Here is a 25,122-nt window from a genome sequence, read left to right on the forward strand (position 1 = left end):
GAACAAAAAGAACACGGTCAAAAGACTCTACCGCTTCCTGTCTAATCACAACCTCAGCTGTGAACCAACGCCATGACATATATAGACATACAGACGTGCACGTCTGTCCCTCTCTGTCTCTCTCTGTTTCTCTCTATCCCTCTCTGTCCATCTTTGTCTCTCTCTCTGTCTCTCTCTGTCTCTCTCTGTGTCTCTCTCTCTCCCTCTCTGCCTTTGACTCTCTCTGTCCCTCTCTGTCTCTCTCACTCCCTCTCTGTCTTTCACTCTCTCTCTCTCTCTTTCTCTCTCTGTCTCTCTCTATCTCTCTCTGTCTGCCCTCTGTCCCTCTCTGTCTCTCTCTGTCCCTCTCTGTCTCTCTCTGTCTTTGTCTCTCTCTGTCCCTCTCTGTCCCTTTCTGTCTCTCTCTGTCCCTCTCTGTCTCTCTCTGTCTCTATTTGTCTCTCTCTGTCCCTTTCTGTCTCTCTATGTCCCTCTCTGTCTCTCTCTGTCCCTCTCTGTCTTGGTTTCTCTCTGTCTCTCTCTGTCCTTCTCTGTCTCTCTCTGTCTCTCTCTGTCCCTATCTATCCCTCTGTGTCTCTATCTGTCCCTCTCTGTCTCTCTCTGTCCCTCTCTGCCTTTGTTTCTCTCTGTCTCTCTCTGTCCCTCTCTGTCCCTCTCTGTCTCTCTCTGTCCCTCTCTGTCTCTCTTTGTCTCTGTCTATTTTTATCTCTCTGTCCCTCTCTCTGTCCCTCTCTGTCCCTATATGTCTCTATCTGTCCCTCTCTGTCCCTTCCTGTCTCTAAATGTTCTTCTCTTTCTCTCTATGTCCATCTCTGTCCCTCTCTGTCTCTCTCTTTCCCTCTCTGTCTCTCTCTGTCCCTCTCTGTCTTGGTTTCTCTCTGTCTCTCTCTGTCCTTCTCTGTCTCTCTCTGTCTCTCTCTGTGTCTATCTGTGTCTATCTGTCCCTCTCTGTCTTTGTTTCTCTCTGTCTCTCTCTGTCCTTCTCTGTCTCTCTCTGTCCCTCTTTGTCTCTCTCTGTCTCTCTCTGTGTCTCTCTTTGTCCCTCTCTCTCCCTCTCTGTCTTTCACTCTCTCTGTCCCTCTCTGTCTCTCTCACTCCCTCTCTGTCTTTGACTCTCTCTCTGTCCCTCTCTGTCTCTCTCTGTCCCTCTCTGTCATTGTCTCTCTCTCTCTGTCCCTCTCTGTCCCTTTCTGTCTTTCTGTCTCTCTCTGTCCCTTTCTGTCTCTCTCTGTCCCTCTCTGTCTCTATCTGTCCCTCTATGTCTCTCTCTGTCCCTCTCTGTCTTGGTTTCTCTCTGTCTCTCTCTGTCCTTCTCTGTCTCTCTGTCCTTCTCTGTCTCTCTCTGTCCATCTCTGTCTTGGTTTCTCTCTGTCTCTCTCTGTCCTTCTCTGTATCTCTCTGTCTCTCTCTGTCCTTCTCTGTATCTCTCTGTCTCTCTCTGTCCCTCTCTGTCCCTCTCTGTCTCTCTCTGTCTCTCTATGTCCCTCTCTGTCCCTCTCTGTCTCTCTCTATCCCTCTCTGTCTCTCTCTGTCCCTCTCTGTCTCTCTCTGTCCCTCTCTGTCTCTCTCTATTTGTATCTCTCTGTCCCTCTCTGTCTCTCTGTCCCTCTCTGTCTCTCTCTGCCCCTCTGTCCCTCTCTGTCCCTCTATGTCTCTCTCTGTCCCTCTCTGTCTCTCTATGTCCCTCTCTTTCTCTCTATGTTCCTCTCAGTCTCTGTCTGTCCCTCTCTGTCTCTCTCTGTCCCTCTCTGTCTCTCTCTATTTGTATCTCTCTGTCCCTCTCTGTCTCTCTCTGTCCCTCTCTGTCTCTCTCTTTCTCTCTCTGCCCCTCCCTGTCTCTCTCTGTCCCTGTCTGTCCCTCTATGTCTCTCTCTGTCCCTCTCTGTCCCTCTCTGTCTCTCTCTATTTGTATCTCTCTGTCCCTCTCTGTCTCTCTCTGTCCCTCTCTGTCTCTCTCTTTCTCTCTCTGCCCCTCCCTGTCTCTCTCTGTCCCTGTCTGTCCCTCTATTTCCCTCTCTGTCCCTCAGCCTTTGTTTATATCTGTCTCTCTCTGTCCTTCTCTGTCTCTCTCTGTCCCTCTCTGTCTCTCTCTGTCTCTGTCTATATGTCCCTCTCTGTCCCTCCCTGTCTCTCTATGTACTTCTCTTTCTCTCTCTGTCCATCTCTGTCCCTCTCTGTCTCTATCTGTCACTCTCTGTCGTGGTTTCTCTCTGTCTCTCTCTGTCTCTCTCTGTCCCTCTCTGTGTATATATGTCCCTCTCTGTCTTTGTTTCTTTCAGTCTCTCTCTGTCCTTCTCTGTCTCTCTCTGTCCCTCTTTGTCTCTCTCTCTGTCCCTCTCTGTGTCTCTCTGTGTCTCTCTTTGTCCCTCTCTCTCCCTCTCTGTCTTTGACTCTCTCTGTCCCTCTCTTTCTCTCTCACTCCCTCTCTGTCTTTGACTCTCTCTCTGTCTGTCCCTCTCTGTCTCTCTCTGTCTCCTCTCTGTCCCTCTATTTCCCTCTCTGTCTCTCTCCGTGTCATTGTCTCTCTCTCTCTCTGTCTCTCTATGTCTCTCTCTGTCTCTCTCTGTGTCTATCTGTTCCTCTCTGTCTGTGTTTCTCTCTGTCTCTCTCTGTCCCTCTTTGTCTCTCTCTCTGTCCCTCTCTGTGTCTCTCTATCCCTCTCTCTGTCTCTATCTGTCTCTCTCTGTGTCTCTATTTGTCCCTCTCTCTCCCTCTCTGTCTTTGACTCTCTCTGTCCCTCTCTCTTTCTCTCTGTCTTTGACTCTCTCTCTGTCTGTCCCTCTCTGTCCCTCTCTGTCTTTGTCTCCTCTCTGTCTCTCTCTGTCCCTCTCTCTGTCATTGTCTCTCTCTCTCCATCTCTCTCTGTGTCTCTCTCTGTCATTGTCTCTCTCTCTCTGTCCCTTTTTGTCTCTCTCTGTCTCTCTCTGTCCCTTTATGTCCCTCTCTGTCCCTTTCTGTCTCTCTATGTCCCTATCTGTCCCTCTCTGTCTTTAATAATAATAATAAATGGGATTTATATAGCGCTTTTCTAGACCCAAAGACGCTTTACATTCCGTCTCTCTCTGTCTCTCTATGTCCCTTTCTGTCTCTTTCTGTCCCTCTCTGTCCCTTTCTGTCTCTCTATGTCTCTCTCTGTCCCTTTCTGTCCCTCTATGTCTCTCTCCGTGTCTCTCTAGCCCTCTCTGTCTCTCTCTGTCCTTCTCTGTCTCTCTCTGTCCCTCTCTGTCTCTCTCTATCTCTCTCTGTCTCTCTCTGTCCCTCTCTGTCTCTCTCTGTCCCTCTCTGTCTCTCTCTGTCCCTCTCTGTCTCTCTCTATCTCTCTCTGTCTCTCTCTGTCCCTCTCTGTCTCTCTCTGTCTCTCTCTGTCTCTCTCTGTCCCTCTCTGTCTCTCTCTGTCCCTCTCTGTCTCTCTCTATCTCTCTCTGTCCCTCTCTGTCTCTCTCTATCTCTCTCTGTCTCTCTCTGTCCCTCTCTGTCTCTCTCTGTCTCTCTCTGTCTCTCTCTGTCCCTCTCTGTCTCTCTCTGTCCCTCTCTGTCTCTCTCTGTCCCTCTCTGTCTCTCTCTATCTCTCTCTGTCTCTCTCTGTCCCTCTCTGTCTCTCTCTGTCCCTCTCTGTCTCTCTCTGTCTCTCTCTGTCTCTCTCTGTCCCTGTCTGTCCCTCTATGTCTCTCTCTGTCCCTCTCTGTCTCTCTATGTCCCTCTCTGTCTCTATCTGTCCCTCTCTGTCTCTATCTGTCCCTCTCTGTCTCTCTCTGTCTCTCTCTGTCTCTGTCTATATGTCTCTCTCTGACCCTCCCTGTCTATCTGTGTCTCTCTCTGTCTCTATCTGTCCCTCTCTGTCTTGGTTTCTCTCTGTCTCTCTCTGTCCCTCTCTGTCCCTCTATGTGTCTATCTGTCCCTCTCTGTCTTTGTTTCTTTCTGTCTCTCTCTGTCCTTCTCTGTCTCTCTCTGTCCCTCTTTGTATCTCTCTCTGTCCCTCTCTGTGTCTCTCTGTCCCTCTCAGTCTTTGTCTCTCTCTCTCTGTCCCTCTTTGTCTCTCTCTGTCTCTCTCTGTGTCTCTCTTTGTCCCTCTCTCTCCCTCTCTGTCTTTGACTCTCTCTGTCCCTCTCTATCTCTCTCACTCCCTCTCTGTCTTTGACTCTCTCTCTGTCCCTCTCTGTCTCTCTCTGTCCCTCTCTGTCATTGTCTCTCTCTCTCTGTCCCTCTCTGTCCCTTTCTGTCTTTATGTCTCTCTCTGTCCCTTTCTGTCTCTCTCTGTCCCTCTCTGTCTCTCTCTGTCCCTCTCTGTCTCTATCTGTCCCTCTATGTCTCTCTCTGTCCCTCTCTGTCTTGGTTTCTCTCTGTCTCTCTCTGTCCTTCTCTGTCTCTCTGTCCTTCTCTGTCTCTCTCTGTCCCTCTCTGTCTTGGTTTCTCTCTGTCTCTCTCTGTCTCTCTCTGTCTCCTCTCTGTCCCTCTCTGTCCCTCTCTCTCTGTCCCTCTCTCTGTCCTTCTCTGTCTCTCTCTGTCCCTCTCTGTATCTCTATGTCTCTCTCTGTCTCTCTAAGTCCCTCTCTGTCTCTCTCTGTCCCTCTCTGTTCCTCTCTGTCTCTCTCTGTCTCTCTCTGTCCCTCTCTGTCCCTCTCTGTCTCTCTCTGTCTCTCTCTGTCCCTCTCTGTCCCTCTCTGTCTCTTTCTGTCCCTCTCTCTTCCTCTCTGTCTCTCTCTCAGTCCCTCTCTGTCTCTCTCTGTCTCTCTCTGTCTCCTCTCTGTCCCTCCCTGTCTCTCTCTGTCCCTCTCTGTCCCTCTCTCTCTGTCCCTCTCTGTTCCTATCTGTCCCTCTCTGTCTCTCTATGTATCTCTCTGTCTCTCTAAGTCCCTCTCTGTCTCTCTCTGTCTCTCTCTGTCTGTTTCTCTAGGTCTCTCTCTGTCTCTCGCTGTCCCTCTCTGTTCCTCTCTGTCCCTCTCTGTCCCTCTCTGTTCCTCTCTGTCTCTCTCTCTGTCTCTCTCTGTCCCTCTCTCTGTCCCTCTCTGTCTCTCTCTGTTCCTATATGTCCCTCTCTGTCTCTCTCTGTCTCCGCTCTGTCCCTCTCTGTCCCTCTCTCTTTGTCCCTCTCTGTCCCTCTCTGTCTCTCTCTGTTTCTCTCAGTCCCTCTCTGTCTCTCTCTGTCCCTCTCTGTTCCACTCTTTCCCTCTCTGTCCCTCTCTGTCTCTCTCTTTCCCTCTGTGTTCCTCTCTGTCCCTCTCTGTCTCTCTCTGTCTCCTCTCTGTCCCTCTCTCTTTGTCCCTCTCTGTCTCTCTCTGTCCCTCTCTGTCCCTCTCTGTCTCTCTCTGTCTCTAATGTATGTAAAGCTCTTTGAGGGGGTGAGAGACTGGATAAAGAGCTTTATAAATACAAACCATTCACCATTTACCAAGTACATGAAATAAAACAGCTTTAATATCACTAACGGTACTTTACTACGTACTGTTCCTTTAACTGAGAATGATGACTTGTGTTTGTAACGTGGTGACTTTAGTGAACTCTTGCTCACTAAAACCCACTTAGCAATATTCTTTAAAGTGATCGTCACACTCACTATGAACACTTCAGTTAGTGATGTGGATCTGTAATTAACTCTGGTTTGAATGTGTCGTTAAAAGATTCATTAAACAGATCAACCAGAACTCTAACTCTTTACCTTTTTATATAATACATCATTATTCTGTCAGCATTTATCACGTCTATATTTATTTCTGCTTTTTCCCCAACAGCTGCAGATGGGAAACATTACTACCCCACAGTCAGACCTGGAGATGAAGTCACTTTGCCTTTTGACAATGTGATGGATGATCAGGATGAGTGTAAGAGTATTGTCTGGCTCTTCAGTGATTCAAGAAGCTCAGTGAAGCTGTTTGAAGGCGGACAGATTCACAAAGAAGCCAAAGCTAAATCAGACAGACTGAGAGTTACAGAGAATTGTTCTCTGGTTATAAAGAAGGTCACAGAGGAGGATGCTGGAGGTTACCTCTGCAGACAGTTCAGATCAGGAAAATATCAAAGTCCACACTCTGTGGTTCATCTGTCTGTTGTTACCAGTGAGTATTTACATCATCATGTTTTCAAACTGTCTTGTTAAAACAATATGCTAAAACATTAAAATAATAACGATTACAGTGATGAAGTTAATGTTACTCTTGTTGTCTTTCTCTCACAATATCTCCATCTTCAGTGACTGAACATCAGGACAATGATGAGGTGACGTTAAGCTGCTCCGTTAAGACATATGGAGACTGTAGACTCTCAGTGAAGTGGCTGCTTCAGGGTCGAGATGTGGATAAAGATCACAGAGAGATAGAGACATCACAGTCTTCCTGCTCTGCCTCTGTGACATTTCAGACTTCTCTTTTTAGTTACACATCAAGGTCTAAGTTGTTTAAATGTGAAGTAAGACATGGTGCCAACGTGCAGACCTTCAGACCTCAGTCCTCAGGTGAGAACATGATGATCTGTTTAAAGTCACTTTTTACTGTTGATGAAAATGACTTACAGTTTTGTTATTTTATGGAAGTATCAGAATAAATAGTTTGTTCAATTGTGTTCATCTGCTCAGGTATGAAAACAAAACCAGCAACGACCAAACCACCAACAACAACAACAACAACAACAACAACAACACCAGTTCAAAACAACATCAAACCAGGTAAGGTGAACTTTATTTACGTGTGAAGTGTTTGATGGTAACAGAAGGGAACAGCTGTTTCTCTTCTGTCCTCAGGGGATAACATGCTGAGCTGTTTAAAATCATTCATCCTGATGTGAATAATTACAATGTGTTTCTCTGAGGTCTTAACATCCCATCATTCTGTTATGATGACCATTATGTTTTGTTATTAAAACTGTACACTATATGGTTTTTCAAACAGGACAAGACAACAAACCAGTAAATCCAGGTAGAGACTGAACAGAACAGAGACAGTTAGAAAATACATGTTGTTGATTCAGAGTTTAAAGACAAAGAGATCAAAACCTCTGAGTATATGGAACTCTTCTAACTTCTCTCTTCCAGGTTGGTGGTGGTGGATCATCGTTGTGATCGTGGGTGTTACAGCACTCACAATAATCACTGTGGCTGTCATCAGACGGAAGAGGACTCAAGGTGAGGACATTCACACATTATACTTTACAAACAACAAGCTTTTGATGAACATGGATTTTAACTGTGGAAGATTAAGTCAATTTTCTCTTTTTTTCTTTTCTTGTAAGGGACGAGAACAGAGACCGATGATGACATGGTACATTTTAAAATACAATAATTGAACTTTTACACAATTGTTATTTTAGAAATGTTTCCATCTAAAAGAGACTAAGTAACTACATTTCTGAATTTGTTAATCAGAAAGTAAGAGGTAATTAAATAAGTAATAGTAATACATTTTATTTCTGTAGGCTGATCCTGAAGATGCTGTTTCCGCCTCCATCAGCTACACCAGGAAGAGCAGCAGGAAAGCCAGGGTGAGCTGTCTCATTGATTACACTGGTGATGTTAAATGAAGAGTATATTAAAACTTATCATTTACTTTTAACTAAGCTGTTATATATTTATGATTTATTAATCTGATATCAGTCTCTCTGATTTTAATCTTAAGGCCAGTTTGATATACATATATTCTGTGTGTATCCACTGTCACAAACCGAAAATCACATTTTGAAACATTGGCTATGACTGTACATAAGAAGTGGAGTAATTACCATTACATCACTCATTGGTTTGAGGAGTGCCTTTTTAAGCCTTGGGTTTTTCATTTCGTTTGTTATTATCCTTGTTTTTGCAACCAGAAGTGGCATGACAGGGTGAATCTTTATACAACTGAACGCTGTACTACAATTTGTTATGTTATAACTTTACCAAAAATGTCTAAACATTCACCAAAAACATAAAAAATCCCTTTCGTAAAATGACAATATACAGGGTTAAAGTTGTAAGGTGAAAACACGAAGAGCCACCAATCACGGTCAATGTCGTGGTACAAACGTGTCAATCACAATGTAGCCACGCCCTAAATCACACTTTGCTTTATTGTCTATTTTACTTAAAATGTGACCATAATTTACCAAAAGAACATCATTCTTTATTAAAGAAGACCTGAAACTAGGGATTGAGACCATAAACTCATCAGGAGAATGTTTACTAAGGTAATACATCAAGTGATGGGTCATTTCCTCAAAGACTTCTATTCAATCTGACTGCTTTTTAGAACCAGATGTGTTGCCCCCTGCTGGCCATGAGAGGGAATGCAGGTTTAATGCACTTCAAAAGCTGAAGCAGAGGGAATGACTCAGTTGTTACATGGCAGCAAAATCAGGACTTTCAGAACTCTTTTATTTGAATTTCATGAGATTTACTCTTTCCCTCCAGGCTCACCTTCATGATGATGATGAAGATGATGCAGTGACCTACAGCACTGTGAGAGCTCCCTCCTCTTCCTCTGCTGCCTCCGCTGATCCCAGCCTCCTCTACGCCACCGTCAAAAAACCAAGAAAGAAACCGATGTAATGTTTAAATCAATAGCATGATCGCTTGGATCAAAGATGTAGAGTTTAAGGGCACAGCTAGCAGAGTTTAATCAGATTTATATTAACCTTGTTTTTGCTTTCTTTGGCTTAAATGCAGCAAAGTGAGAGTACAGCAGCAGCTTTATGAAAACATGTGAGTCCCTCTAGAGGTGGGTTGTGAAAAAGGTTCAGACATGTTGGAGATTTACTGTATTCTTAATAATTAGAGCATGGGCAAAATGTTTTTTAAAAATTAATTCTTGCTTGGTTTAATTAACCGTTGTTTAGTTATATCATTTAATGGAATATTGCATTTTCTTCAGTATATTTGATTGTGTTGTATTTTACCAAATGAAGTTACCTAATAGCCTTACCAGACTGCAGATGTATTTCCATGTAACACCTTTTCAGTGAAATATGTTTAGCTGTGTTTGGAGTTTTGTGTTGGAAATGAAAAACGTTCTCAGGTAAAAATAAACTCTTTTAAAGGTGTTCTTGTTCAGCTGTCTTTAGTTTCAAACACTTTTATTTCTCACCAGTAGGAGGCAGCAGAGATCCTCCCAACATGTGGAGGTCTCTACTGTCCTCTCACACTGAGAAGCAGATCTCTGCAGACACAAACACAAACACTCTCTCACGTGTGAATAATGTGAGTATAGGTTGAGTGAGTGAACTGTGTGCTTCTGAAAGTGCTGCAGCAGAGGGAGCTCGTGCAATGAGACTTTACTTTACTGTAAAACAAAGCATATTCTTTACTTTGAAAGATATACTTTCCAATAAGCAAGCACATTTAGAAAATCAAATCATTATTAAATTATGCAATCGAAACTTTAGGAAAAGAAAAGTTAAACAAATGTTCAAATTAATAGATTTGCATTCAAATATCTTTCTGTCAAAAATAGTCCTGCTTTTTTTTGTGGTGCAAATATCTCGTTTTTTGGTGGATTGTCATGTTTTCAGATTAGATTTAGAATGGGAAGTGAAAATAGAAGTAGTGAAAGCATGGAGAAATGAAAGAGGGAAGGAGAACATATATTAAAAGGATAAAAAGTGAAAATATGGAGTTAACATTTAGTGATATTTCATGTTTGTCTGAAAATAGACCCAGAGCACCAAAAGATGAGTTTCAGGAAAATGAACACAACTACCAGATATTTAGAGAGAATAAGGCGGACAGTATTTCCCCTTTGATATGAAAACATAGTAAGTAGGAAAAGAGAGTGAAGGTTTTTTTTAAACAATGCTATTTTCTCCCCTTATCTTTTACCAGAGAACATACTTAAAGGTGGGGTAGGTAATTCACTTCAGATTCACTTTTTGTTATATTCCATGGAATGCTCTTAACATCCCGATAGCAATGAATATATTAAATGCTTTGACAATAAATACATAAAAACATTTCATCTCTGGAAGCCGTGGCGCTGTAAAAAGCACGACCAATCATCTGAGCCGGCCCGGCTAAAATAACTGGATGGCCTACCTGCCTGTCAGCCTTCCATCTGTGCACAAACTGATCTCGTGCCCTCATTGGTCATGTGCGTGTTCGTGTGTGTTGGAGGAGGGGCTCTGTAAGGAAGTAGCAGATTTTTTCCAGTTGTGTATTTTCAAATTCTAGCGCACTCGAGCTGGTTTCTCCAAAATGAAATACCCCACCCAATTTTTTTTAAGCAGATTCATTTGAACTATTTAACAGCCAGCACCACCATTTGGTAGAGCACATTTTGTGTCTTGATATCTAGTTGAAAAAAAAATAAAAGAGTCTTACTCCATCTGATTCAGCCAGCTCTACCATTTGGTTGACATGTCTTGGGGTCGGGGGGCCAGATCATTTATTCCGGCAAATTACTCAGACCTACTAATTGACCTAACAGAAGTTATTGAGTCGATGTAAGTTTACTGCTTGGCTCAGATCCACCAACGTCAGCAAGATCTCACCTCTATCAAATCCTGAAGAACCAGGTTCAATGAACTGCTGTTTCAATTCAGAGGACCCGCAAAACCTGTTTAAGAGATCCCGAAGGGTTTTGATATCAGTAAATGAGGTGTGGCCCTACCTAAGTGTGAGTGTGGCAGGGTGCAATCTTACCTTTGAAGCAGGAGAGGAGAGCGCAGATGTCTTTTAAGTTGTCCCAGTCCAAAAGGTTGGATCAGTTTATTTGAAGAAAAATAGTTCCACACTTATACAGGGTTTCTACCTTCTCTCTTTACAACATGACATTCCTACAAAACACATTATGCTGTGGTCATGTTCTAATATGAAACCTCAATTCACAGTTTTACATTTATTACACTAAATTGTTACTTCAACTGCCCAATTCAGTTGTGACATTTAAAATAGTCCGACAGAATTTAGAGGCATTTCCTCATAAATGACCGGGGATAATAAAAAGCACATTCAAACTTTCATTCAACAAATCAATTCATATACACATCTAGTCCCGCATGAATTCGGAGGACCTTTCCTCACAGGTGGCAGGGTGCTAAACTTTCAACACACATCAATTCCGCATTCAACAAAGAAGTGTGTGTGTGTGTGTGTGTGTGTGTGTGTGTGTGTGTGTGTGTGTGTGTGTGTGTGTGTGTGTGTGTGTGTGTGTGTGTGTGTGTGTGTGTGTGTGTGTGTGTGTGTGTGTGTGTGTGTGTGTGTGTGTGTGTGTGTGTGTGTGTGGGCATCTGTTTTCAGAATATATTATGATAGTGTCATTCGTTCCGGTGCACTCCGACAGGACTAAGCACTACATCGAGATTAAATCAAATTAAACACATTTCTTTCACTTGGGAATACACACATACCTATGGAGTTAGCCAGATGTGTGTAAATTACTGTTTATGGTTATTTGAAAACAAATGCCGGTGTTGGACACACACAAACACACCGAACACACACACAGAGCGGAACTGAGCAAAAACACACACACATCATGCGCCTTGGTGACTGGACATCTCCTTCATAAAACGAGTAATAGGGGGAATAATCGGGTAGTTCGATGTGTGTAGAGGTGTGTGTGGTTAAACGTAGCAGCCTCAATCTCTATTCAGCTGTTCTAATGAAGGGAAACACAGTGAAGTAAACAGTAAAAGGCACAGCTCTTTGCAGCTGGTGCTGCTCTTCTCAGATTCTGCTGAGTTACACGTTACTGCCTCCAGTGGCCTGTACGACGAAGCCAGTTCAACAGACCCTGGACATGCACAATATATCAACTCACAACCATGTGTTTATGATACAAAACTCATTTTGTAAAGAAATTGTTAAATGTCCAATGTTTAATTCTTTGTACAAAAGTATTCTCATCAAAATATAGTTAAAGTAGCGACAGTAAAAGTAGTCATTGTGCAGATTGGTCCATTTCAGAATAATATATATGATATGTTTTATAATGATTGATCATGAAAGTGTTCTCAAAGCTGGTAAAGGTGCAGCTTGTTTGAATGACTTTGTATACTGCAGGGTAGCTGGTGGATTTACTCCAGGTGGAACTAAAGTCTGATTCAACATTTGATTATATTTCACATCATTCATCCACATCTGTAAAGTAACTAAAGGTATTAAATACTCTTTACAACATCAGGAGGATACGTCCCCAGCTGACCCAGAAATCAGCGCAGGTTCTGGTCCAGGCTCTCGTCATCTCACGCCTAGACTACTGCAACTCCCTCCTGGCTGGTCGACCTGCATGTGCCATCCGACCTCTGCAGCTCATCCAGAATGCAGCGGCTCGTCTGGTCTTCAACCTTCCTAAATTCTCCCACCCCACGCCGCTCCTCCGCTCCCTTCACTGGCTTCCGGTAACTACTAGAATCCACTTCAAGACACTGGTACTTGAGTACCATGCTGCGAATGGATCTGGCCCTTCCTACATCCAGGACATGGTTAAACCGTACACCCCAGCACGTGCACTCCGCTCTGCATCAGCCAATCAGCTCGCTGCACCCGCACTACGAGGGGGACCCAAGTTCCCATCAGCAAAAACACGTGGGTTTGCTATCCTGGCTCCAAAATGGTGGAATGAGCTCCCCATTGAAATCAGGACAGCAGAAAGCTTACACATCTTCTTCAGACTGAAAACTCATCTCTTTAGACTCCACTTCGAGAGATAGAATTACTAACAAAGCACTTATATACTAATAAAGGACTGGCTTATCTAAAGCCAGTTGAGTAGCACTTGAAATGTTTGGCTCTATGAAACCTGATGTACTTATATGATTCTGTTTTTTTCAAGGTTGTATCTTCCTGATCGAATGTACTTATTGTCAGTGCTTTGGATAAAAGCGTCAGCTAAATGTAATGTGATGTAAATACATGTAGTGGAGTAAAAGTACACGATATACCTCTGAATTGTAGTGGGGTAGAAGTACAAAGTATGCAAACATTGAAATACTCAAGTAAAGTACAAGTACCTCCAAATTCAGTAAATGTACTTATCACAGTTTTCCTTGTTTTCAGTGTCGGGGAACAACTTCTACGTCTACGTGGCGGGAAAAAACAACGGTGCTCATCAAGCCTTTGTGGAAAAGCTAACAGATGTGGGTCATACGGAGGTGACGAGGCCTGAATAAGTGACTACCTTCTGGTTTTCTGTCCCATCGCTTCACAAATTAAAACAGACATCGATGCGGCACTGAACAACATCGCAGGTAGGAAATGTCTCGGTCAATGATTAGCTAACTTCATGATGTGAAAAACGACCTGTTTGTTTTTGTACATGTTCTTATTGGACGGTTTGGACCCCTTTTTTGTATCTGGGACTCCCAAGGCCTAATATGTTCCTTATCTCAAGGTATACAAATTGGGGTTTTCATAGTGTTTTAGATCGTTATGGTCACTGATTAGCTTTGGAGCCTCAGAATCAGAATCAGGTTTATTGCCATGTTTTGGGGTTTTCTTTCTGCTGTACAGGAAGTAAACCAACTATTCTGGTGGTGATGCATCACACCTTCAATCCCCACCAAGTTGTGATCAGCAGCAGAAGAGCGGTGAACAATGCAAAGGTTTTCCTCACCGTGGACTGTCTGTTCTACGAGGGGAACCTCCTGAACTGTGAATGCAACAATATCGCGTGGGATGAAATCAAGAATGCTCTCGGAGTTTCCCGTCTCCAGGTAATCAGATAATGTGATATTAAACTGTAGTTTGGATGCTCTGAACTGAAGTCAGGCTGTATTGTTGAGATACTTTATTAACAAATGCACGTCACAAAATGAGATGCATTGTGGGACATGTAGTTTATGGACAACGTGCTTCTGTAAAGCGGCATTCAACCGTATAATAAACATATTATATTCTTTACAAGCTCTTGCGGGGACACATCAAATATAGTCGGGGGCCGGATTTGACACCGCTGCTCGAGGATGATAAGTGCATGCTGTATTTTTCAATAAGATGAACAGATTCATCAAAGATGGAAACAGTGGCAAATCTTTTCCACATACTGCACTTGGTGTTGAGCCACACAGGGCCTGGGAATGCAGTCCTCTTAATATAAACATCCAGATTGTGTCTCAATGTAAGTTTGGCTCAGTCCTCCACAGTGACTGGATGTCAGCTCAAACTGATCCGTCTCGCATCGGCCTGAATTATTCCTCTGCTGCTCAGCTGAATACGTGCCTGAGGTTTTCTATATGAGGTTTTCAGAGCTGCTAGTGTTCGATCGAAACACTTCTCCTTCAGTTCTCAGAAGAAATAAACTGAAATGGTGAAATGAGGAACCAGAACACATCTTCCCACGTTCAACTTCCCCTCTTCTGTCGCTTATCTGCTGTTATCATCGGTACTGAGTTCTTGTTAAAGAAGCAGCCGGGGAGAGACTCTGACAGTCGAGAGCCAGAGACCGAGAGAGAAGCACGATGTCTGAATTCAGAAGGATCATGATGTCTTCATTCCTGATGCTGCTGCTCCACTTTCCAGGTGGGGATGCAGAGAACACACACTGTTTACGACTGTTAGTGAAAGCTAGTGAGGGCGTCTCTCAATTGAAATCGATGTATCCTTGGGCAAGAGTCTGAACCCCAAGTCTCTCCCAATGGGGAACGGTGTGTGAATGATACCTTCTGTCGTGGAGTTTGAATCTGTTTCTACATTTAATATCCACTTTCCTCTATCGGGGTGTGGGTTATGAAGCGCCTCTCTTTGCTTCATAACTAACTTTGCAGAGATCGTTGTAGCGTTGAATCACATCAGGTTTATTCTTTGATCAAGGTGACATACAAACATGAAGACAAACTTCCTCGCTTCAAAGTAACTCAAAGTTCTCCGTATAAAAAAAGAACAAAAAGAACACGGTCAAAAGACTCTACCGCTTCCTGTCTAATCACACCCTCAGCTGTGAACCAATGCCATGCCATATATAGACATACAGACATAAAGACATGCACGTCTGTCCCTCTCTGTCCCTCTCTGTCCCTCTCTCTCAGTCCCTCTCTGTCTCACTCTGTCCCTCTCTGTCCCTCTCTGTCTTTCTCTGTCTCTCTCAGTCTCTCTCTGTCTCCTCTCTGTCCCTCTCTGTCTCTCTCTGTCCCTCTCTGTGCCTCTCTGGGCCTCTCTGTCTCTCTCTGTCCCTGTCCGTCCCTCTCTGTCTCTCTCTGTCTCCTCTCTTTCCCTCTCTGTCTCTCTCTGTCCCTCTCTGTCTCTCTCTGTCCCTCTCTGTCCCTCTCTGTCTCTCTCTGTCCCTGTCCGTCCCTCTCTGTCTCTCTCTCTGTCTCCTCTCTGTCTTTCTCTGAACCTCTCTGTCTCTCTCTGTCCCTCTCTGTCTTTTCCTCTCTCTGTCTCTCTCTGTCCCTCTCTGTCTTTCTCTCTCTCTGTCCATCTCTGTCCCTCTCTGTCTTTGCCTCTCTCTGTCCCTCTCTGTCCTTGTTTCTCTCTGTCTCCTCTCTGTCTCTCTCTGTCCCTCTCTGTATTTGTCTCTCTCTCTCTCTGTCTCCTCTCTATCTCCTCTCTGTCCCTCTCTGTCTCTCTCTGTATTTGTCTCTTTCAGTCTCCTCTCTGTCTTTTCCTCTCTCTGTCTCTCGCTGTCCCTCTTTGTCTTTGTCTCTCTCTGTCTTTATCTGTCTCTATCCGTCCCTCTCTGTCCCTCCCTGTCCCTCTCTGTCTTTGTCTCTCTCTGTCCCTTTCTGTCTCTCTCCGTCCCTTTCTGTCTCTCTCTGTCTCTCTCTATGTCCCTCTCTGTCTCTCTCTGTCCCTCTCTGTCTCTCTCTGTCGATCTCTATCCTTGTATCTCTCTGTCTCTCTCTGCCCCTTTCTATCTTTGTCTCTCCCTGTCCCTCTCTGTCCCTCTCTGTCCCTCTCCGTCTCTCTCTATCCTTGTCTCTCCCTGTCCCTCTCTGTCTCTATATGTCCCTCTCTGTCTCCTCTCTGTCCCTCTCTGTCTCTCTCTATCCCTCTCTATCCTTGTCTCTCTCTGTCTCTCTCTGTCTCTCTCTGTCTCTCTCAGTCTCTCTCTCTCCCTCTCTGTCTCTCTCTCTCCCTCTCTGTCCCTCTCTGTCTCTCTCTCTCTGTCCCTCTCTGTCTCTCTCTTTTTCTCTCTATGTCCTTCTCTGTCCCTCACAATCCTTGTCTCTGTCCCTCTCTGTCTCTCTCTGTCCCTCTCTGCCTCTCTCTGTCCCTCTATCCTTGTCTCTCCCTGTCCCTCTATCCTTGTCTCTCCCTGTCCCTCTCTGTCCCTCTCCTCTCTGTCCCTCTCTATCATTGTCTCTCCCTGTCTCTATATGTCCCTCTCTGTCTCTCTGTGTCTCCTCTCTGTCCCTCTCTGTCTCTCTCTAACACACTCTCTGTCTCTGTCCCTCTCTGTCTTTATCTGTCCCTTTATGTCTCTGTCCCTCTCTCTCTGTCCCTCTCTGTCCTGTCTCCTCTGTCTCCTTCTCTGTCTTTGTCCCTTTCTGTCTCTGTGTCCCTCTCTCTCTCTGTCTCCTCTGTGTATTTGTCTCTCTCTCTCTGTCCCTCTCTGTCTTTGTCCCTCTCTGTCTCTCTCTCTGTCTCTCTGTCCCTCCCTGTCCCTCTCTCTGTCCTTGTTTCTCTCTGTCCCTCTCTGTCCCTCCCTGTCTTTGTCTCTCTCTGTCCCTCTGTTTCTCTCGAGGTCTCTCTCTCTGTCCCTCTATGTCCCTCTCTGTACCGCTCTTAATAACTGTTACGTTCCCTCCAAATCTAGGGGTACGAAGGGAAGTAACAAAACACAGAATTGACAGGAACGAGAAAAAAGAGAAGCCACGAGCAGGTCTTTTAATGGACAAAAAGAACACGGGCTCACCAGCCAATTTGCGCAGTAAACTAATGTACCAATGTATCCAGGAACACAACTCCTAATAATTGATCAAACACAGGCCTCACACAGAGACAGAGACAGAGACAGAGACAGAGACAGAGACAGAGATAGAGACAGAGACAGAGACAGAGACAGAGACAGAGACATGCAGCCAGAGAAGAAGGAGAAAGACCACTGCAGCCTTCCTCAGGTCCTTTATGGAGGCCCTGATTGGGGATTGGGAGCACCTGGGGGAGAGGCTGCACCTGGAGACAATCAGGGAGAGAGAGAGACACACACACACAAGCACCAACTGCGGCACGTAACAATAACAATAACATATCTTGCATTATCAGCTAATAGTGTTTCCGGTTTGTTTCCTTCTGGCGCCAACTGTCTGACAGCGCACATCTGACAGCAAATCAGTGAGACTTAAACTAACATCTTTTAAAGCGTAGTGTGACTCACACAAATAAATAGTTAAGAGTTTCCTCTAAAGCCTTTTAGTAATAAGACAAACATTCAAACCATAATGAAGAAAGGGAAATGTCTCTAAGCCCTTCATTGAGCAAGGGGCACATTGCTCTGTATGAACTGGGTGTGAATGGGTGACTTGTTGTATGTAAAGCTCTTTGAGGGGGTGAGAGACTGGATAAAGAGCTTTATAAATACAGTCCATTCACTATTTACCAATTACATGAAATAAAACAGCTTTAATATCACTAACGGTACTTTACTACGTACTGTTCCTTTAACTGAGAATGATGAGTTGTGTTTGTAACGTGGTGACTTTAGTGAACTCTTGCTCACTAAAACCCACTTAGCAATATTCTTTAAAGTGATCGTCACACTCACTATGAACACTTCAGTTAGTGATGTGGATCTGTAATTAACTCTGGTTTGAATGTGTCGTTAAAAGATTCATTAAACAGATCAACCAGGGGGGTATACTACGAAGCTGGTTCAACCTAACCTGGATATGTTTGAGTTAGCCGGTTGACCTAATCCAAAACATACGCGCTCTCGCTAAACGGTACTACGACACTGGTTATCAAGTGGATCGCTCAAGCCAACTGTGTCCTATCTAGTTAGGTGCGCGTTCACATGAAAGGGGTGGTATCTGGAGCATTCGACCAATCACAAACATGGACAAGCGTACTGACAGCGCAGCGTCATACTTCCTGAATGAAAAGTCAACTATATAATTAGACACATATGAAGAAGTTAAACTTTAAACATCCATGACTTAAACACTTTATCCAGGATCAAAGCCACATAGCTGCACCTGCAAGGTGAATACAGCTGGTAAAAGAAAAAATGTTTGAATGCGTACATTAACAGGTTTATGATATCACTGCCCCGTCTAAGACACGAGTGGATCTGACTTTAATTACATTTGACTCGAGTGTTTCGTGAACTTAATGTGTTGCTTAAAATAATACTTCTGCATACAGTATGTGACACTGTGAGTGTTGCACGGCCAGATACGGCTCAGCTGACTCAGATAAGGAGATATATGATATGCCGCGGACTGTACTTAATGTTACTCTGATCCGGTTACTTATGTTGTGGCAGATATGTACAGTAAGTAAGCTTTCTAAACGCTAATGTTATAATAGTCAGATTGCTCTGAAGATGGGAGGTGATATTCTATTAATGTTCACGTTCACACAGTCTGTGATTTTTGCCGGCCGTCTTTCCTGCAACGGCAGCTTTTCTGTATTTCCTTTCTCCTGTAATGTGACTTGATCGCTTTAAACTCCACACACTGAGCTCTGATTGGTCAGCAGGCAGTGCTTTCACTGAGTTGAGCTCTTAGCCTGCAACCTAACCTGCTCCGGGGCAGGTTAGCCGCACAGCATAAGTTACCATGGATATCTAGACTGCTAAAAAGAGAACCAGCTTCGTAGTATACCCCCCAGAACTCTAACTCTTTACCTTTTTATATCTTCATTATTCAGCATTATGACATATATATTTCTTTCTTCTTTTTTCCCCAACAGCTGCAGATGGGAAACAATACTTCGGCATGTTCAGAGCTGGAGATGACATAGAAACAACACCACCAACAACAACAACACCACAACCAACAACAACAACAACAACAACAACAGCTAAAAACAACATGAACTCAGGTAAGGTTAACTTGATGTACTTGTAAAGTGTCTGATGGTCACAGGACAGAACCTCAGCTGTTTCTCTTCAGTCCTCAGGTGAGAATATGATGAGCTGTTTAAAATCATTCATCCTGATGCGTCACATCTTCATCGTGATGTGAGATGATTACATTAGTTTTTATAACTGAACAGCATGTTGTTATTTTATTCATTAAGGTGAGGATGCAGGGAAGGTGACTACAGTGTCAACAACATGGACAACAGTGAAGATGAGAGCAGCCGGAGAGACGACCAACACTGCATCTGAAGACAATCAAACAGAACCAGAGGACAACAACAAAGGTAGAGAGAGAACAGAGAATATACATTCACAGTTAGAGAAGACCTGCACACATTCAGGTCATACACACCTGGATGCACTGGAAGGTGATACACATTCAGGATATACACACCTGGATGTACTGGAAGGTGATACACATGCAGGACATACACACCTGGATGCACTGGAAGGTGATACACATGCAGGACATACACACCTGGATGCACTGGAAGGTGATACACATGCAGGACATACACACCTGGATGCACTGGAAGGTGATACACATTCAGGACATACACACCTGGATGCACTGGAAGGTGATACACATTCAGGACATACACACCTGGATGCACTGGAAGGTGATACACATTCAGGACATACACACCTGGATGCACTGGAAGGTGATACACATTCAGGACATACACACCTGGATGCACTGGAAGGTGATACACATTCAGGACATACACACCTGGATGCACTGGAAGGTGATACACATTCAGGACATACACACCTGGATGCACTGGAAGGTGATACACATTCAGGACATACACACCTGGATGCACTGGAAGGTGATACACATTCAGGACATACACACCTGGATGTACTGGAAGGTGATAAGGAGTGGACTCAAATCCAACATAGTTTATAAAGGTAACATTTTATGTAGATAAAAAAGAATAACTGTGTGGATTATAAATAAGTTGTGTTTGTATCTGTATGTTCTGTATGTGTCCCTGTGTGAAGGTGACGAGGAAGCATTAAACAGCCAAGAGACATTTTGTTCATTCAGATTTGAGAGATAAAGAGATAAAAATCTCTCACTATATTTAACTCTTCGGTACCACTTTACAATAAGACTACCTTATAAAGGGTTTACGAATAATTTGTAATTAATTTATTAATTAGGTTGTGAACACTTTATAAATCATTAACAAGCTTTTATAAGATATGAGATAAACAGGGCAACTGTAACCGGTTGCTTGCCAAATAGTGAGCCCACGTGTATCTGTACTGCTAAGTCTTATATTGGCTACCTAGCTTACTTCGTCTCCTTCATCATCCAGCATCCTTGGTATCTGTTGCTCACTGAGTTGATTCCCGCTAAGTCGCCAATATAAGGCTTAGTCATCTTGCCAAATAGTGAGCCTGTGTTGATGTATGAAAACTATGTTAGAACTGGTTTAGAAATGGTTCTTAATGATTAATAAAGTGTTTACAACCTAATTCATAACCTAATTAGAAACCCTTTATGAATCCTTTGTAAGGGTAGTCTTATTGTAAAGTGGTACCAACTCTTCTAACTTCTCTTTTCCAGGTCTCTTGAGGCTCATCATTGTGTCTGTGGGTTTAGCAGCTCTCATCATCACCGTGGTTACAGTCAACATATGGACAAGAACTAAAGGTGAGAGATTTTCACAGATGAAATAAAAAATATAGAAATAAAGGTGAAATCTAATATCAACTTGTTTTGTCCTTTTTTCAGGGAGCAAAGCACAGACGGAAGAAAACATGGTGAGTTTGAACATTGCATAATTAAATGTGTGTATTATTTGCTCTCCAATTTTAACAATGGATATATGACAGGCCGAAGAAGATGCAACACAAGATTCATTTAGAATATTTATGTATCCAAATTAAATGATCTCAGAAAAGCTAAACAGTTAATTAACCAAAATAACAGAAAACAGCAACACAATGAAATAAATGCTCAATAAGGAGGCTTCAAAGTGACCAAGTAGTTGAATCCACAGCTCTTTATAATGCTTACAATTCAATTAAATGCAGCCAGTGGTAGCATGTAGGTGTTAAAGAGAAGAGGCCCCAACACAGAGCCCTGAGGAACCCCACATGTCATTTTTTGTCCACTGAGATGTGTAGTTACCTGTCCTTTAAGTAGGATTCAAACCAATGTAGAACTGTTGCCGAAAGCCCCACCCAGTTTTCCAGTTGGTCAGAAATATATTGTGGAAAATAAAAATAAAACAGGAAAACACAGACAGATCGTGACGAGTGGAATTATTCAAGTAAATATTCTCTCTCTTAAATGCAAAACCTTAAAGAGTAAATGTACTTACTTTCCAGCTCTGATCTGTGTTTCCACCATGTCTTTGTTCCATGTTGAAAGGAGCAGATTGATGAAGATGAAGATGAAGATGAGGTGGACTATGAAAACGATGTTGAGCCTTCTCCCTCTGTGTGACTGATCAACAACATCAACTCCCCTCAGAGTCCACTGCTGTCAAACATCACCTCCTCATATGTTACAGCCTTCATGATGATGATGAAGATGATGCAGTGACCTACAGCACTGTGGGAGCTCCCTCCTCTTCCTCTGCTGCCTCCACTGATCCCAGCCTCCTCTACGCCACCGTCAACAAACCAAGAAAGAAACCGATGTAATGTTTAAATCAATAGCATGATCGCTTGGATCAAAGATGTAGAGTTTAAGGGCACAGCTAGCAGAGTTTAATCAGATTTATATTAACCTTGTTTTTGCTTTCTTTGGCTTAAATGCAGCAAAGTGAGAGTACAGCAGCAGCTTTATGAAAACATGTGAGTCCCTCTAGAGGTGGGTTGTGAAAAAGGTTCAGACATGTTGGAGATTTACTGTATTCTTAATAATTAGAGCATGGGCAAAATGTTTTTTAAAAATAAATTCTTGCTTAGTTTAATTAACCGTTATTTAGTTATATCATTTAATGGAATATTGCATTTTCTTTAGTATATTTGATTGTGTTGTATTTTACCAAATGAAGTTACCTAACAGCCTTACCAGACTGCAGATGTATTTCCATGTAACACCTTTTCAGTGAAATATGTTTAGCTGTGTTTGGAGTTTTGTGTTGGAAATAAAAAACGTTCTCAGGTGAAAATAAACTCTTTTAAAGGAGTTCTTGTTCAGCTGTCTTTAGTTTCAAACACTTTTATTTCTCACCAGTAGGAGGCAGCAGAGATCCTCCCAACATGTGGAGGTCTCTACTGTCCTCTCACACTGAGAAGCAGATCTCTGCAGACACAAACACAAACACTCACACATGTGTGAATGCAACACAGTCTCACTCCCTGAACGTCCAGGAGCGACCTTTGGTCAGGGTCCTTTAGCGTGCAGTTGTGACGTGCCGAGTCTCCTTCAGCTTCATAAACGGACGCAAAGAGCTTTCAACTGATTGCAATGTATTCCCATCGGCGGCGGTATTTGACGCTCAGGGAAGCACCACATCGGTCCATGTCGGCTGCAGTTAAAGGCAATGTGAACGTCCATTCCCATTGGATAACGGAGGATTTTACACCCGGAAGTAAGTATTCTCCTTACTGTAGATTGATTTGACAGTGATATCTGCACTACTCATCAACTCAAAAACACCAGATTATCTTTGTTAATTAAACAACATTGAATGGTTTAAATTGTGTACAATGCTTTTGTATTTTCTCCCTTCGATTCGGAGAAACAAATATTTTTTCAGAGTTTAGGATGGCCGAAGACACTAAACTACCCAGAATCCTCAGCTATCGTTCCGCTTTGCTCGGCAAACCCCGTGATTAGTGCTCAAGCTCTGTGATTGGTTGACCTCCAACTGCATTCCATTATGAAAAAAAAACGTTTCGGGGGTCTCCAATCGGAAATGTATACAGGGATATAGGGTGAGGGAATGCTCCGGTTTTGGGACAAAATTAACATGGGATCACTCCGATCATTGTACGTACTTTGTCTCACTGGAATATTAACGGTCAGATTGAATACAACATCGACCCAATTTCTCCGGTCAATGGCGGGAGAGTTATGAAAGTGACAAAACACTGTTCCACACATTTAAAAACACTTAAACAATGAAACAATGTTTACCCAGGATTCAGGCACCTTCCCTGGCTTGTAAAATGTGGTGATGCACCCTGGATGTATCAGACTATTTAAAACATGTATACCCAGGATTCAATCACTTTTGAAGCGCCGGCTGTTGAATTGAAACAGTTTAATGCACTTTTAACACTCATGTACCCAGGATTCGAGCTCCTTTCCTGGGTAATAAAGTGAGATGAAGCAGCCTGTCCTCTGGGTGCGCTCTCTGTGGGTCTCGCAGCCTGCTCCTTTCTGGCTGCGCTCTGCCTCTATTCACACCACTTTTCCCCAGGTTTCAGAGACTTATTGCTGGGTAGAAAAGCCATGTGCATCACCCTGGATCTCTGCATGTGTGCCTGTGAGTCTGAGACCCTAACAGCAGGGACTCTGCTGTTTTTACCTTCTTGTACATTTCGTGAGTCAAATGTGGACGAAATGGATTTCTGTCCATTTTGTGAGTCAAATGTGGACGAAATGGACAGATTTCTGTCCATAACAGCGGGTGTTGAATTAAAACAGTTTAATGCACTTTTAACACTCATGTACTGTTAGAAATTAAAATCAATGTTTTAATGGGGAAATGTAGTTTAAACATGCTGTCAGTTTTAATGCTCTTTTATACTGAAAAACCAGAAATTCTTGTGCACAAGCAGTTAAGCTTTTATTCTGAAAATCCTTCATCTCCGGTTAGCATTTAGCATGTGGCTAATATAAGATTTCCTGAAGAGGTGAATTTAGTAGCGAAATGATATGGAGTGGTGCAAACCGAAGCCTACTGATTTAACACTACAACTATAGATGTCGAGATACTATCATGCTGAATATTAAATGAAGGTACAGTTTATTTGAATACATTGTTTACAGACGAGAGTAGCATGTGACAACATCCGGAATGACCGGAAACCAAACGAGCCGAGAAGTATTGTTTAGAGTATTGATTACAGCGTTTAGAATGTGTTAAATGAAAAGTGATGAAAGAGAATATGAGGAGAAACGGCGTGTTAAGCATATATTGAATGTGAAAAGAACCTATCCTCTGTTTAAATGCAATAACGGACATTGGAGACGAGGTGAGCCGGCTGGCGGGGAGGAGCCAGCAGAGGATATATATAGCAGCGCCGGGGGAGAGATCCGCTGTCTTTCTTGCTCAGGAGAACCGGACCACAGCTGTTTGTCTGACGGAACAATATTCTGTCTGTAACACTACCGCGCCTTTTTTAATTAAAGTATCCCATTTGAATCTTTTCAGAGACTCCATTTAGTCTCATTTTAAAGCTTCTCTCCTGGACGCGAGAATAAAGAACATATTTAACAGTACCCATGATTCAAACTCCTTTCCTGGGTAATAAAGTGAGATGAAGCAGCCTGTACTCTGGGTGCGCTCTGTGGGTCTCGCAGCCTGCTTTTCCGGTGTGCTGGAGAGTCATTTTCAGGCTCCTCTCCACAGTTGTCCGCCTAAAAATGATTTTTAATCATTATTTTTTCATTTAAATGATTCATTTTATCATTAATATGGTTCCCCAACACAATGCACAAAGTCTGCAGATCAAAATGAAAATGATTTGTATTCACCATCATGGGGCTATATAAATCAAATTCCGGGTAATTCGGAGCACAATTGTACCTTTTACTATTTAAATGTATTTGTATTATATATGTTTTGGCTATAAAAGTGACATTTCTGGGTGACTTTGTCAGTTTATGGAGCTTATCCCACAAATCCTGGAGGTTCCAGGCCGAATTTGGGAGCTCATAGGCGGCCTGCCATGCCCCCACACGTGGAAAGAAGAAAAAATTAAAGAAAACGGTCAATTATATCTTAAAATAATAAAAAATGAAGTTTTAAAAACATTCTCAAAAAAATGACTAAGTGCCAACGGAGAAGGGGCTCAACAAAGCTCAACCCTTCGGCGCTTCGGGCCTAAGCCCCGGAAACTTTTCCACTCCCCCGTTGCAACTTACAACGGAGAGGGCAAGCCAAGCCTCCCCTACTCAGTCAAAAAAATGCATTCATCAATTTCAGACTACTGTCTGCACGAAATCGGAAACCCGGTTTTTGAGAGGACTCAGAAAAAAAACGGGTGTCTGATTTCATGGAGGAAT

Source organism: Notothenia rossii (genome assembly GCF_949606895.1).
Source record: "Notothenia rossii genome assembly, chromosome: 8".
NCBI lineage: Eukaryota > Metazoa > Chordata > Actinopteri > Perciformes > Nototheniidae > Notothenia > Notothenia rossii.